The sequence below is a fragment of the Ranitomeya imitator genome, chromosome 1 (assembly GCF_032444005.1).
Source record: "Ranitomeya imitator isolate aRanImi1 chromosome 1, aRanImi1.pri, whole genome shotgun sequence".
Classification (NCBI taxonomy): Eukaryota; Metazoa; Chordata; class Amphibia; order Anura; family Dendrobatidae; genus Ranitomeya; species Ranitomeya imitator.
The window spans coordinates 1,196,090,300-1,196,103,829 of record NC_091282.1 but is presented as its reverse complement, the minus strand read 5'-3'; the positions used below and the strand labels follow the sequence as shown (position 1 = coordinate 1,196,103,829).

General features: G+C 48.0%; 1 protein-coding gene across 1 annotated transcript in view; it reads right to left on the bottom strand.

Annotated features, from left to right (window-relative positions):
• Positions 1-10,821, bottom strand: part of RNF4 (ring finger protein 4) — a 68,395-nt gene extending 57,574 nt beyond the window's left edge. The window contains exons 1-2 of the mRNA XM_069744862.1: positions 10,725-10,821; positions 6,385-6,425 (exon numbers count right to left, since the gene is read on the bottom strand). The gene's annotated coding sequence lies outside the window, so the exon portion shown is untranslated. The remainder of the gene's footprint in view (positions 1-6,384; positions 6,426-10,724) is intronic.
• Positions 10,822-13,530: the final 2,709 nt, after the last annotated feature.

The following is a 13,530-nucleotide window of genomic DNA, read 5'->3' as shown; positions in this document are numbered from 1 at the left end:
AGCCACTGATTCCTGATTTTGTGGCAGAATCAGGAATCAAGTTTGACACCACCGGCCTCACAGAAATAGACTTTTTCAAAGTCTTTTTCTCTGAGGCTTTCGTTAACCTCATGGTGGAGCAAACTAATTTGTATGCTCTGCAATTTTTGGAGCAAAACCCCCGTTCATCATTTTCTAACTGGTCTCCTGTGGACGCAGTTGAAATGATGCAGTTTTGGGGCCTGGTCATCCATATGGGGATCGTGAAGAAGCCAGAAATTCGGCAATATTGGAGTGTAGATATTTTATATAACACTCCAGTGTTCCGAATGGTCATGGTTCGGACGCGTTTTGAGGCCATCCATAAGTTTTTGCATTACAACGATAATGCACGGTGTCCCGCACGAGATGACCCCAATTTTGACCGTCTGTACAAAGTTCGGCCGGTCATCGAACACTTCAGCAAAAAGTTTGCTGAAGTGTACGTGCCCAAAAGGGACATCTGTGTGGATGAGTCCTTGGTTCATTTTAAGGGGCGGCTCAGATTCCGTCAATACCTGCCCAGCAAAAGGGCCAGGTACGGAATCAAACTCTACAAGCTGTGTGAGAGTACCTCAGGGTACACCTACAGCTTTAGAGTGTACGAAGGGAAGGACAGCAGGATTGAACCGCCTGAGTGTCCTTCCATCCTGGGAGTGAGTGGGAAAATTGTGTGGGATTTGGTGCACCCACTGCTGGATAAAGGTTATCACCTCTATACTGATAACTTTTATACCAGCATCCCACTCTACAAATCCCTCTCTGCGCGAGGTACCGCAGCCTGCGGTACTGTCCGCAAAATTCAGAGAGGCCTCCCGAAGACGCTACTTGGGCAGATGCTCAGAAAAGGTGAGAGCAAAGCCCAATGTAGCGACCACCTGCTGGTGGTCAAGTACAAGGACAAGAGGGATGTCCTTCTCTTGACCACCATACACGGTGATGGCAGTGCCCTCAGCAGTGTACGGGGTACCTCAACACAGGTCTGCAAACCGGACTGTGTACTGGGGTACAACAAAAACATGGGGGGCGTTGATCTCTCCGATCAACTCCTCCAACCGTACAGTGCTTTGAGGAAGGCCAAGGTGTGGTACAAAAAGCTGTCCGTGTACATCGTACAAATGGCAATGCTCAACGCTTTCCTGCTGTCACGATGTGCACGACACACTGATACGTCGTACCTTCAGTTCCAGGAGGTAGTGGTTAAGGCCCTGATATTTGGCACGAGGGAAGGAGCGGGCCCCAGTACTTCCGGAACTGAGGGTGCTCGTATCATACCAGGTCAGCATTTTCCGGGGGTGGTCCCGCCAACTGATAGAAAAAGTAAGCCGCAAAAAAGGTGCCGAGTGTGCTACAAAAGAGGAGTACGCAAGGACACCATCTATCAATGCGACACCTGCCCCGACAAACCTGGCCTGTGTATGAAGGACTGCTTCAAATTGTACCACACCTCCATGCACTACTAATTTACTTAACAGGAACCAGTAGATTAGTTCCAAAGAGGGGGCACATCTAAGTAAGATCTTGGGGGTCTAGGTTCCAAAATGATGTCACTTGTGGGTTTTTTTTACTGTTCAGGGGCTCTGCAAACGGAACATGACGCCCTCAGAACTAGTCCATCAAAGTCTGCATTCCAAATCGTCACTGCTTCCCTTCTGAGTCCCGAAGTGCCCAAACAGTTTTTTCCCACATATGGGGTACTAGCGTACTCAGAACAAATTGGACAACAACTTTTGGGGTCCAATTTCTCCTGTTACCCTTGGGAAAATAAAAAATTGGGGGCTGAAAGATCATTTTTGTGGGGGAAAAAATAGAATTTTTTATTTTCACACCGGGCATCATAGACTTTAGTGAAGCACTTGGAGGTTCAAAATTCTCACGACACACCTAGATAAGTTCCTTAGGGGGTCAAGTTTCCAAAATGGGGTCACTTGTGGGGAGTTTCTACTGTTTAGGCACATCAGGGGCTCACCAAATGGCACATGATGCCTGCAGACAATTCCATCAAAGTCTGCATTCCAAGACGTCACTACTTCCCTTCCGAGCCCCGAAGTGTGCCCAAACAGTAGTTTTCTCCCACATATGGGGTACCAGCGTACTCAGGACAAATTCAACAACAACTTTTGGGGTCCAATTTCTCCTGTTACCCTTGGGAAAATAAAAAATTGGGGGCTGAAAGATCATTTTTGTGGGGGAAAAAATAGAATTTTTTATTTTCACACCGGGCATCATAGACTTTAGTGAAGCACTTGGAGGTTCAAAATTCTCACGACACACCTAGATAAGTTCCTTAGGGGGTCAAGTTTCCAAAATGGGGTCACTTGTGGGGAGATTCTACTGTTTAGGCATATCAGGGGCTCACCAAATTGCACATGATGCCTGCAGACAATTCCATCAAAGTCTGCATTCCAAAACGTCACTACTTCCCTTCCGAGCCCCGAAGTGTGCCCAAACAGTAGTTTTCTCCCACATATGGGGTACCAGCGTACTCAGGACAAATTGGACAACAACTTTTGGGGTCCAATTTCTCATGTTACCCTTGGGAAAATAAAAAATTGGGGGCTGAAAGATCATTTTTGTGGGGGAAAAAATAGAATTTTTTATTTTCACACCGGGCATCATAGACTTTAGTGAAGCACTTGGGGGATAAAAGTGCTCACCACACACCTAGATAAGTTCCTTAGGGGGTCTAGTTTCCAAAATGGGGTCACTTGTGGGGGGTTTCCACTGTTTAGGCACATCAGGGGCTGTCCAAACGCGACATGGCGTCCGATCTCAATTCCAGCCAATTTTAGCTTGAAAATGTCAAGCGGCGCTCCTTTCCTTCTGAGCCCTGCCATGCGCCCAAACAGTGGTTCCCCCCCACATATGGGGTATCAGCGTACTCAGGACAAATTGGACAACAACTTTTGGGGTCCAATTTCTCCTTTTTCCTTTGAGAAAATAAAAAATTGGGGACTAAACCATCATGTTTGTGGAAAAAATAGGATTTTTTATTTTCACGCCCGGGCGTTATAAACTTTCGTGAAGCACTTGGGGGATAAAAGTGCTCACGACACAACTAGATAAGTTCCTTAGGGGGTCTAGTTTCCAAAATGGGGTCACTTGTGGGGGGTTTCCACTGTTTAGGCACATCAGGGGCTCTCCAAACGCGACATGGCGTCCGATCTCAATTCCAGCCAATTTTAGCTTGAAAATGTCAAACGGCACTCCTTTCCTTCTAAGCCCTGCCATGCGCCCAAAAAGTGGTTCTCCCTCACATGTGGGGTATCAGCGTATTCAGGAGAAATTGGACAACAACTCTTGAGGTCCATTTTCTCTTTTTACCCTTGGGAAATTAAAAAAATTATTGCTGAAAGAACATTTTTGTGACTAAAAAGTAAAATGTTAATTTTTTCCTTCCATGTTGCTTCTGCTGCTGTGAAACACCTGAAGGGTTAATAAACTTCTTGAATGTGGTTTTGAGCAGCTTGAGGGGTGCAGTTTTTAGAATGGTGTCACTTTTGGGTATTTTCTGCCATATAGACCCCTCAAAATGACTTCAAATGTGAGGTGGTCCCTAAAAAAAATGGTTTTGTAAATTTTGTTGTAAAAATGAGAAATTGCTGGTCAAATTTTAACCCTTGTAACTTCCTAGAAAAAAAAAATTTTGTTTCCAAAATTGTGCTGATGTAAAGTAGACATGTGGGTAATGTTATTTATTAACTATATTGTGTCACTTAACTCTCTGGTTTAACAGAATAAAAATTCAAAGTTGGAAAATTGCGAAATTTTCAAAATTTTCGCCAAATTTCCGTTTTTTTCACAAATAAACACAAGTTATATCGAAGAAATTTTACCACTATCATGAAGTACAATATGTTACAAGAAAACAATCTCAGAATCACTGGGATCCGTTGAAGCGTTCCAGAGTTATAACCTCATAAAAGGACAGTGGTCAGAATTGTAAAAATTGGCCCGGTCATTAACGTGCAAACCACCCTTGGGGGTAAAGGGGTTAATAATCGGGCCAACTCGGCTACCTTGGTTTCGCCGTTTTTCTGCAACTCTGGGTTCCATCCTCGTTTCCCTTCAGGGCAGGTTGAGTCTTCGGACTGTCCTGGTGTGGATACTGTGGTGGACAGGTTGCAGCAGATTTGGACTCATGTAGTGGACAATTTGACCTTGTCCCAGGAGAAGGCTCAACGTTTCGCTAATCGCAGACGCTGTGTGGGTCCCCGACTTCGTGTTGGGGATTTGGTTTGGTTATCTTCTCGTCATATTCCTATGAAGGTTTCCTCTCCTAAGTTTAAACCTCGTTTCATTGGTCCGTATAGGATTTCTGAGGTTCTTAATCCTGTGTCTTTTCGTCTGACCCTTCCAGATTCTTTTTCCATACATAACGTATTCCATAGGTCATTGTTGCAGAGATACGTGGCACCTATGGTTCCATCTGTTGATCCTCCTGCCCCGATTTTGGTGGAGGGGGAGTTGGAGTATATTGTGGAGAAGATTTTGGATTCTCGTGTTTCAAGACGGAAACTCCAGTATCTGGTTAAGTGGAAGGGTTATGCTCAGGAAGATAATTCCTGGGTCTTTGCCTCTGATGTCCATGCTCCCGATCTTGTTCGTGCCTTTCATATGGCTCATCCTGGTCGTCCTGGGGGCTCTGGTGAGGGTTCGGTGACCCCTCCTCAAGGGGGGGGTACAGTTGTGAATTCTGTGGCAGAGCTCCCTCCTGTGGTCACAAGTGGTACTTCGGCTGATTCTCTCTGTGAGCTTCCGTTGGTGGAGGAGAGTGGTACTGCGGCTTCTGAGTTTCCTTCCTCAGGTGATGTGGTGAAGTCGTTAGGTGCTGCTCTATTTAACTCCACCTAGTGCTTTGATCCTGGCCTCCAGTCAATGTTCTAGTATTGGACCTGTTTCCTCCTGGATCGTTCCTGTGGCCTGCTGCTCTGCATAGCTAAGTTCCGCTTTGCTATTTTATTTGCTGTTTTTTCTGTCCAGCTTGTCTATTTGTTTTTTCCTGCTTGCTGGAAGCTCTGGGACGCAGAGGGTGTACCTCCGTGCCGTTAGTTCGGTACGGAGGGTCTTTTTGCCCCCTTTGCGTGGTTTTTGTAGGGTTTTGTGTTGACCGCAAAGTTACCTTTCCTATCCTCGCTCTGTTCAGAAAGTCGGGCCTCACTTTGCTAAATCTATTTCATCTCTACGTTTGTCTTTTCATCTTAACTCACAGTCATTATATGTGGGGGCTGCCTTTTCCTTTGGGGTATTTCTCTGAGGCAAGGTAGGCTTATTTTCTATCTTCAGGCTAGCTAGTTTCTCAGGCTGTGCCGAGTTGCATAGGGTGCGTTAGGCGCAATCCACGGCTGCCTCTAGTGTGGTTGGAGAGGATTAGGGATTGCGGTCAGCAGAGTTCCCACGTCTCAGAGCTCGTTCTATGTTTTTGGGTTATTGTCAGGTCACTGTATGTGCTCTGACCTCTATGTCCATTGTGGTACTGAATTACCTTATCATAACAGGTGGGGTGAGGAGGTAGTGTGGGAGTGGGAAACGCTAAATATAAGCAGATAAGCAATATATACTGTATATGGGACAACCTGTTTTGTGCTAATCTCATCTATTGGATCGCTGTACCATACTGTCTTGTCTCCTTCACACTCCGCTGATCTGAACTTTTCCAGATGTCTACTTTAATACTCTTGCATGCAATCATTTACCAGATGGAGGACAAGAGAGTGTTCTTTTAGCCTGTGTCGGCAGGCAAATGTCTATTGTAAAGTGCTGCGGAATATGTTGGCGCTATATAAATACAAATTACTACTACATATACCTTTTGTACAGCTGAATAGTAAAAGCACAGCAGTCTGAAATGTTCTATCCAGAGGGACACGGCAAATAACGTATAGCTTGGGGTATATATTCCCCCCTCCCCCCCCCCCCCACAAAGAGTCCCTATGGTGGACGGATGCCTCTGAAGACAGGTGTCGGGATAAGAATGGTTGGACGTGTTGGATTCCAACCTGCACAATCTTCCTGTTCTCCAGCAAGGTAAGCTGCCGGCAGGGGTGTCCCATAGGTTCTTATTCCCATTTCCTTACGGAGAACCCATACTTGACTGGCCAAGCATGCCTAAATTCCAAGTCGGCGTTTCCGGAGGAGCTGCCGGCCGACCACCATCTGTATGGTCAGCTTTAGTCCGACAGCCGGTCCGCTGCTGAACACTGAAGCTGCCGTTATGTTACGGGGTGAATCAATATAGATTAATAATTGGTGGACGCTTTGAGTCGGAGCATTAGCGAGTCCTCTGACACCGCGATCAGATTATAAAGCCTCAGTATATAGATGGGGGTGATGTGACAGAACAAAGCTGGAAATACGGAAACTGACCTTTTCAAGAGACCAGAAAACCAAGACGTCCATTCAGTGACCTGCAAAATAAGCCGGAAACGTAATTATTCAGAGAAGTCATGGCGGCATTATAAAGACTTCTTTTGCACCATCATTGTACAGACAGAGCAGAGTCCGTCTTATCAGCCCACACACACTGCAAGAAATAGGGCTATAGACGTATTATGCGGTAGGAGCCATGGCGTCTTATAAGGCGGTATTCGCATTATGTTTGTAAGCTACATCGGCCGCATGCAGCAGGAAACCACTTGGAACCTACATGCGCCAAGAGTGGAAATAATTGCGGCCTTCACACTTATTTATGGAGTTGTTGCAAATGAAAAAGGTATTTGTCAGAATGGTTTTTTAATTATTTATCCATTTATGCTGGGGTCACTCTAAGGGAATCTGTCAGCAGGTCTTTGCTTTGTAATCTGACAGCACCATGATGTAGGGGCTGAGACCCCAATTCCAGGGATGTGTCACTTACTAGGCTGTGTTATGGTTTCAATAAAAATCAGTGTTTTATCAGGAGATTATCACTACAGGACTAAGTGTCTCATGCTTCCTAGTCAACTGTTCTGTGTAACCCCGCCCCCACCCGATTTGATTGGCAACTTTCTATATACAATGTAGGTAGGCAGGAGACTGCCAATCAGTGGTGTGGGCGTGGTCATACAGGGCTCAGCATTAGAGGTCTGCAAAAGAGAAAACTGTGATAGTATCAAAATGACAGAAAGCAGCCCAGTAAGTGACACATCGCCGAAATCAGGGTCTCATACCCTACATCATGCTGCTTTTCAGATTACTTATCAAAAAAATCTGCTGACAGATTGCCATTTAGCCGAGTCAATCATTTAGGCTGCATTCATATGAACCGACACAGACCGGTTGCAGGTCTACTGGACCAAACCCAACAGCCCAATATATGACTATAACTTTGGAGGCCAAATGCTGGCACCGTCTGTACACAGTCATGCTATACGAGCTGCTTAAAGGGGTTGTCCTTGATAAGAAAAAAAACAAAACAAAACAGGGCTGTTAACTTTCACCTGGAAGTTGCACCGTATGGCAGCTAAGCTCGATTCACTATGATGGGTCAGAGATGAGATGCCAGACAACCCACTGACAGGGGAGGCACGGGTTCAGAAAGAAAGACGTTTTCTTATCGTGATCAACCCCTTTAAAGGGAACCTGCCACCTGAATTTGGCGGGACCGGTTTTTGGTCATATGGGCTGAGTTTTCGGGTGTTTGATTCACCCTTTCCTTACCCGCTGGCTGCATGCTGGCCGCAATATTGGATTGAACTTCAATCCAATATTGCGGCCAAAATGCAGCCAGCGGTTAAGGAAAGGGTGAATCAAACACCCGAAAACTCCGCCCATATGACCCAAAACCGGTCCCGCCAAATTCAGGTGACAGGTTCCCTTTAACAGCTCAGTCACAACAACATAATTACCAGGTTCCTGCCACAATATGCTTTATGCTTTCTGAGACAGCACTGAGATGATCCTGGCACTGCAGGGGGTTAATGTTAATGGGGACAGATGTGCAATTCCCAACCACGGAAACCAAGGAGGCTCAGACCTCACACTTCATTCAGGATTCCTGTGCCTCCTTCACAAAGTCTGACGTCAGACAGAAATAAAATATGCCACCCAAAAAAACATAAGGGGGTTTAATTTTTGGAGGGTTTAAAAAAGAGGCGCAAAGATGATGATGAATCAGGGGCCGAAGAGTCTTTCCTGTCGCTGCAGATGCACGCGGATGTCGGCTATGTAGTCTGAGTCTTTTTATGTTTCCATCAATGGAGGGGTGTGATGGCATGGCGAGCTGGTGTTTTTATTGGCACCGTTATGGCGCACTGTAGACTTGCCTGTTAGGGTGTGTGCAGACATTCAGGAATTGGCAGCGGTTTGGACGCAGCACATGTTGGTTGCCTTATACTGAATGCAGGTGAATCTGCATGTTCAATACATTGTTGCGGGTGAAGTTTATCTTGCGGAGGCTTGTGTCTCCGCAAGATAAAGACATGCTGCGGTCTGGAAAGACGCGCCACATGTCCGTCTTCACGGTTGAGCCGCGGGTGTCCGGGAACGCATAATGGGCACAGGATTTCTTGAGATCCCATCCTCTATGCTGTAACAACTGGACGCTGCAGGTTGGATGCTGTGGATGTACTCAGTGTCCAACCCGCAGTGTTTACAGCAATATCCTCCTTCTCCTCTCGCTTCCTCAAACTCAATGTGGATAAATCTGAACTCATCATTGTTCCTCCATCTCATAGATCTTCCTTACCTGACCTATTACTATTAACAAAATCACGCTTTCCCTCGTACCGGAAATTCGCTGCCTCGGTTTAACCCTTGACTCTGCCCTGTCCTTCAAACTGCACATCCAAGCTCTTTCCACCTCCTGTCGCCTCCAACTCAAAAATATCTCCAGAATCCGTCCTTTCCTCAACCATCAATCTACTAAAATGCTTGTGCATGCCCTCATCATCTCCCGCCTTGACTACTGCAACATCCTTTTCTGCGGCCTCCCTGGTAACACCCTTGCACCTCTCCAGTCCATCCTTAACTCTGCTGCCCGACTAATTTATCTCTCTCCTCGCTACTCCTCCGCTTTCCCCCTCTGCAAATCTCTTCACTGGCTCCCATTCCCTCAGCGTATCCAGTTCAAATTACTAATACTGACCTACAAAGCCATCCACAACCTGTCTCCTCCATATATCTCTGAACTAATCTCCCGATATCTTCCCTCACGTGATCTCCGGTCCTCCCAGGACCTCCTTCTCTCCTCCACACTTATCTGCTCCTCATTCAACCGCCTCCAAGACTTCTCCCGAATATCCCCCATCCTCTGGAACTCTCTGCCCCAACACGTCCGACTATCAACCACAGTCGGATCCTTCAGACGGAACCTGAAAACCCATCTCTTCAGGAAAGCCTACAGCCTGCACTGACCCCGCTGCCGCCTCATCACTACCGAAGCTACCGCCTCACCAACACCGGAGCTGCAGCAACCCTATTGTCTCCTTCCCCATAATCCTGTAGAATGTAAGCCTGCAAGGGCAGCGTCCTCGCCCCCCTGTATCAGTCTGTAATTGTTAGTTTACTGTAAGTGATATCTGTAACTTGTATGTAACCCCTTCTCATGTACAGCACCATGGAATCAATGGTGCTATATAAATAAATAAATAAATAATAATTGTCTGCACCTACCCTCACTGGAATCTGCTGCAGGAAACACCCATATTTCTGTCCTGTGTTAATTCATCATTGCAGGACCCGTCACCCTAAGGCTATGTGCACATGTTGCGGGTTTCTGTGCAAATTTTCTCAGCTCAGTTTTCGAAAAATCCGCAGGTAAAACGCACTGCATTTTACCTGCGAAATTCCAGCGTTTTTTGCGCGGATTTCACCTGCGTTTTACCACTTGCGGATTCCTATTGTGGAGCAGTAAACGCTGTGGAATCCGCACAAAGAATTGACATGCTGCAGAAAATACAACGCAGCGTTTCCACGCAGTATTTTCCGCACCATGTGCACTGCGGATTTGGTTTTCCATAGGTTTACATGGTACTGTGCAGAGGCGGCTGGCAGCTCTCCCGCCAGTGGTCGCAGATTACTGAGCCGCCCGTTGTGCCAGAGTCCTGCGACCGATTCTACGGTCTCTACTGGAGCGGTCGTTTTTATACTGATCACTTTTTTTTATGGGGAAGCAGTTATTGAAAAAAAAAGCACATTTTCGCCTTTCAATGTTTATTTTCCTCTTTCCGGCACAGCTTATATCATTTTTATTTCGGACTCTTTACGATGTCAGATGTGATTATTTAACATTTATTAAACTTGTGCTTTGTTTTCATGTTCCCGAAAACTTTTTTTGTAACTTTTCTCCATATTAAGTTCCTTCTCCGCTTGGGGACCTCAGACCTGCGCTCAGTTCCACCACAGTAGGGCAGAATATAGTAGGAGCCGGGGTCCCCGGATGGCGGGGGTCTTCACAGGACGGTGAGGGGTTAACACTCACCAGCTGGCTCTCCCCTCACCTGCACGGTTCCCCCATGTAGCAGAGCCTGAGTTGTGCCCACACCTGGCGACAGGCGACGCTGAGCTTTAGAAAGCGTCCACAAAAAAACTACTAACTATATCAAACGTTCCCTCATCCAGAATTCAGTGTAGCCAGGACCAATGACACCACGTGAGGGCCCCGGCAGTCACCCAGCTTTCCCTGGCACAGAAAGGCCTCAGTCACACACGACACCCCCTACACTGACACCTCTCCACACTACACACCCCGGCCTCGGTCACGTGTGCCCGGGCAGTGCCAGCCTCACCCTCATTAGTAGCTTTCCCGGGTTCCCGGCCTTGACATCTTCTCGGTAACTGTCTAGTTTTCAAATCGATTCGGCTTCCGGTTCCGCGAAGTGCATTATGGGGAATGTAGTCTTAGGAGCGTCAAGGGAAGAAAAAAAAAGGCTTTACGGCGCATGTCTAGTATCGCGAGAAACGAGGCATGCGCGCTGATAAACGCTGGGTGCCGGCAGAGGGCAGCAGAGAGAAGGACATGCGTAGAAGCCGGCGCTGTCTCGTACAGTGAAGTGAAGTCGTCATAGATAACATTGCATAGAAATAGCGCCATGTCCGTGACCAGCAATATCACTGCTACACATTGCAGGCGGCACCCCTATACACTGACAGACGGCGTGTGTGTGTGTGTGTGTGTGTGTGTGTGTGTGTGTGTGTATATACACATACATATATACATACATATATCTATAATATAACGCTGGGAGCGTCACTCTGTCCGCAGCCTTTATAGACTTCGCAAGCGCCGGCGCAGTCTGGACAGCATAGAGTGACGCTCCCAGGAGTATGCGTAAACACTGAACGCACACCGCGATCTCCAACGGAGAAGCAGGGACTGCCAGGAGGGTGAGTATATTCACCTGTCCCCCGTTCCACCGCTGCGTTCATCTCCGTGTCCCGGTCCTCTGTGACGTTCAGTTCAGAGGGCGCAATGATGCACTTAATGCGCGCTGCCCTCTGACTGACCAGTCACAGCCAGAGGACTCGGAAGATGGCGGCGCGCAGCGGTGGAACGGGGCCAGGTGAATATAGCAAGTGCTGGGGGGCCAGCGACGATAGGTGAGTATGTTATTTTTTTTTTATATATATATTGCAGCAGCATACGGGGTATATACAATGGAACATCTTATGGGGCCATAAACCTTTATGGAGCAGTGTACGGGGGCATATACCATGGAGCATCTTATGGGGGCCATAAACCTTTATGGAGCAGTGTACGGGGGCATATACCATGGAGCATCTTATGGGGGCCATAAACCTTTATGGAGCAGTGTACGAGGGCATATACTATGGAGCATCTTATGGGGGCCATAAACCATAATGGAGCAGTGTACGGGGGCATATACAAGGGAGCATCTTATGTGGGCCATAAACCTTTATGGAGCAGTGTACGGGGGCATATACTATGGAGCATCTTATGGGGGCCATAAACCTTTATGGAGCAGTGTACGGGGGCATATACTATGGAGCATCTTATGGGGGCCATAAACCTTTATGGAGCAGCGTATGGGGCATATGGCTGGGAGCAGCACATGACAGAACGGTGGCGCAGGATGGGAGCAGCACATGACAGAATAGGGCAGCACATGACAGAACGGGGGTGCAGGATGGCAGCAGCACATGACAGAACGGGAGTGCAGGATGGAAGCAGCACATGACAGAATGGGGGCGCAGGGTGGGAGCAGCACATGACAGGATGGGGCGCAGGATGGGAGCAGCAAATGACAGAATGGGGGCGCAGGATGGGTGCAGCACATGACAAGATGGAGGCACAGGATGGGTGCAGCACATGTCAGAATGGGGGCGCAGGATGGGAGCAGCACATGTCAGAATGGGGGCGCAGGATGGGAGCAGAACATGACAGGATGGGGGCGCAGGATGGGAGCAGAACATGACAGGATGGGGGCGCAGGATGGGTGCAGCACATGTCAGAATGGGGGCGCAGGATGGAGCAGCACATGACAGAACGGGGGTGCAGGATGGAAGCAGCACATGACAGAACAGGGGCGCAGGATGGCAGCAGCACATGACAGAACGGGGGTGCAGGATGGAAGCAGCACATGACAGAACGGGGGCGCAGGATGGGAGCAGCACATGACAGAATAGGGCAGCACATGACAGAACGGGGGTGCAGGATGGCAGCAGCACATGACAGAACGGGGCGCAGGATGGGAGCAGCAAATGACAGAATGGAGGCGCAGGATGGGTGCAGCACATGTCAGAATGGGGTCGCAGGATGGGAGCAGCACATGACAGAATGGGGGTACAGGATGGGAGCAGCACATGACAGAATGGGGGCACAGGATGGGAGCAGCACATGACAGAATGGAGGCGCAGGATGGGTGCAGCACATGACAGGATGGGGGCGCAGGATGGAGCAGCACATACCAGAATGGAGACCATATACCAATATAAATGCTCGCCACCCGGGCGTAGAACGGGTTCAATAGCTAGTATATATATATATATATATATATATACATACACGAACACCTATCTACTATATAATTGTCTAAGGGTCACTTCCATCTTTCTGTCCTTTTGTCTGTCACGGATATTCATTGGTCGCGGCCTCTGTCTGTCATGGAATCCAAGTCGCTGATTGGTCTCGCCAGCTGCCTGTCATGGCTGCCACGACCAATCAGTGACGGCCACAGTCCCATTAGTCCCTCCCCTGCAGTCAGCGCCCGGCGCCCGCTCCATACTCCCCACAGTCACCGCTCCCACCGCCGCTATTAACCCTGTGTGACCAAGTTTTTACTATTGATGCTGCCTATGCAGCGTCAATAGTAAAAACATCTAATGTTAAAAATAATTAAAAAAAATAAAAAATCATTATATGCTCACCTTTCGCGACGCTCCGGTGACCACTCCATGCACGCGGCAGGTTCCGGTGCCGAGGATGGTATGGGAGAAGGACCTGCCATGACATTACGGTCATGTGACCGCGACGTCATCACATGCCCTGCGCGAGAAGGACCTGCCATGACGTCACGGTCATGTGACCGAACTACAAGGGGCCCTTGGAAGGTGAGTATATGTTTATTTTTTATT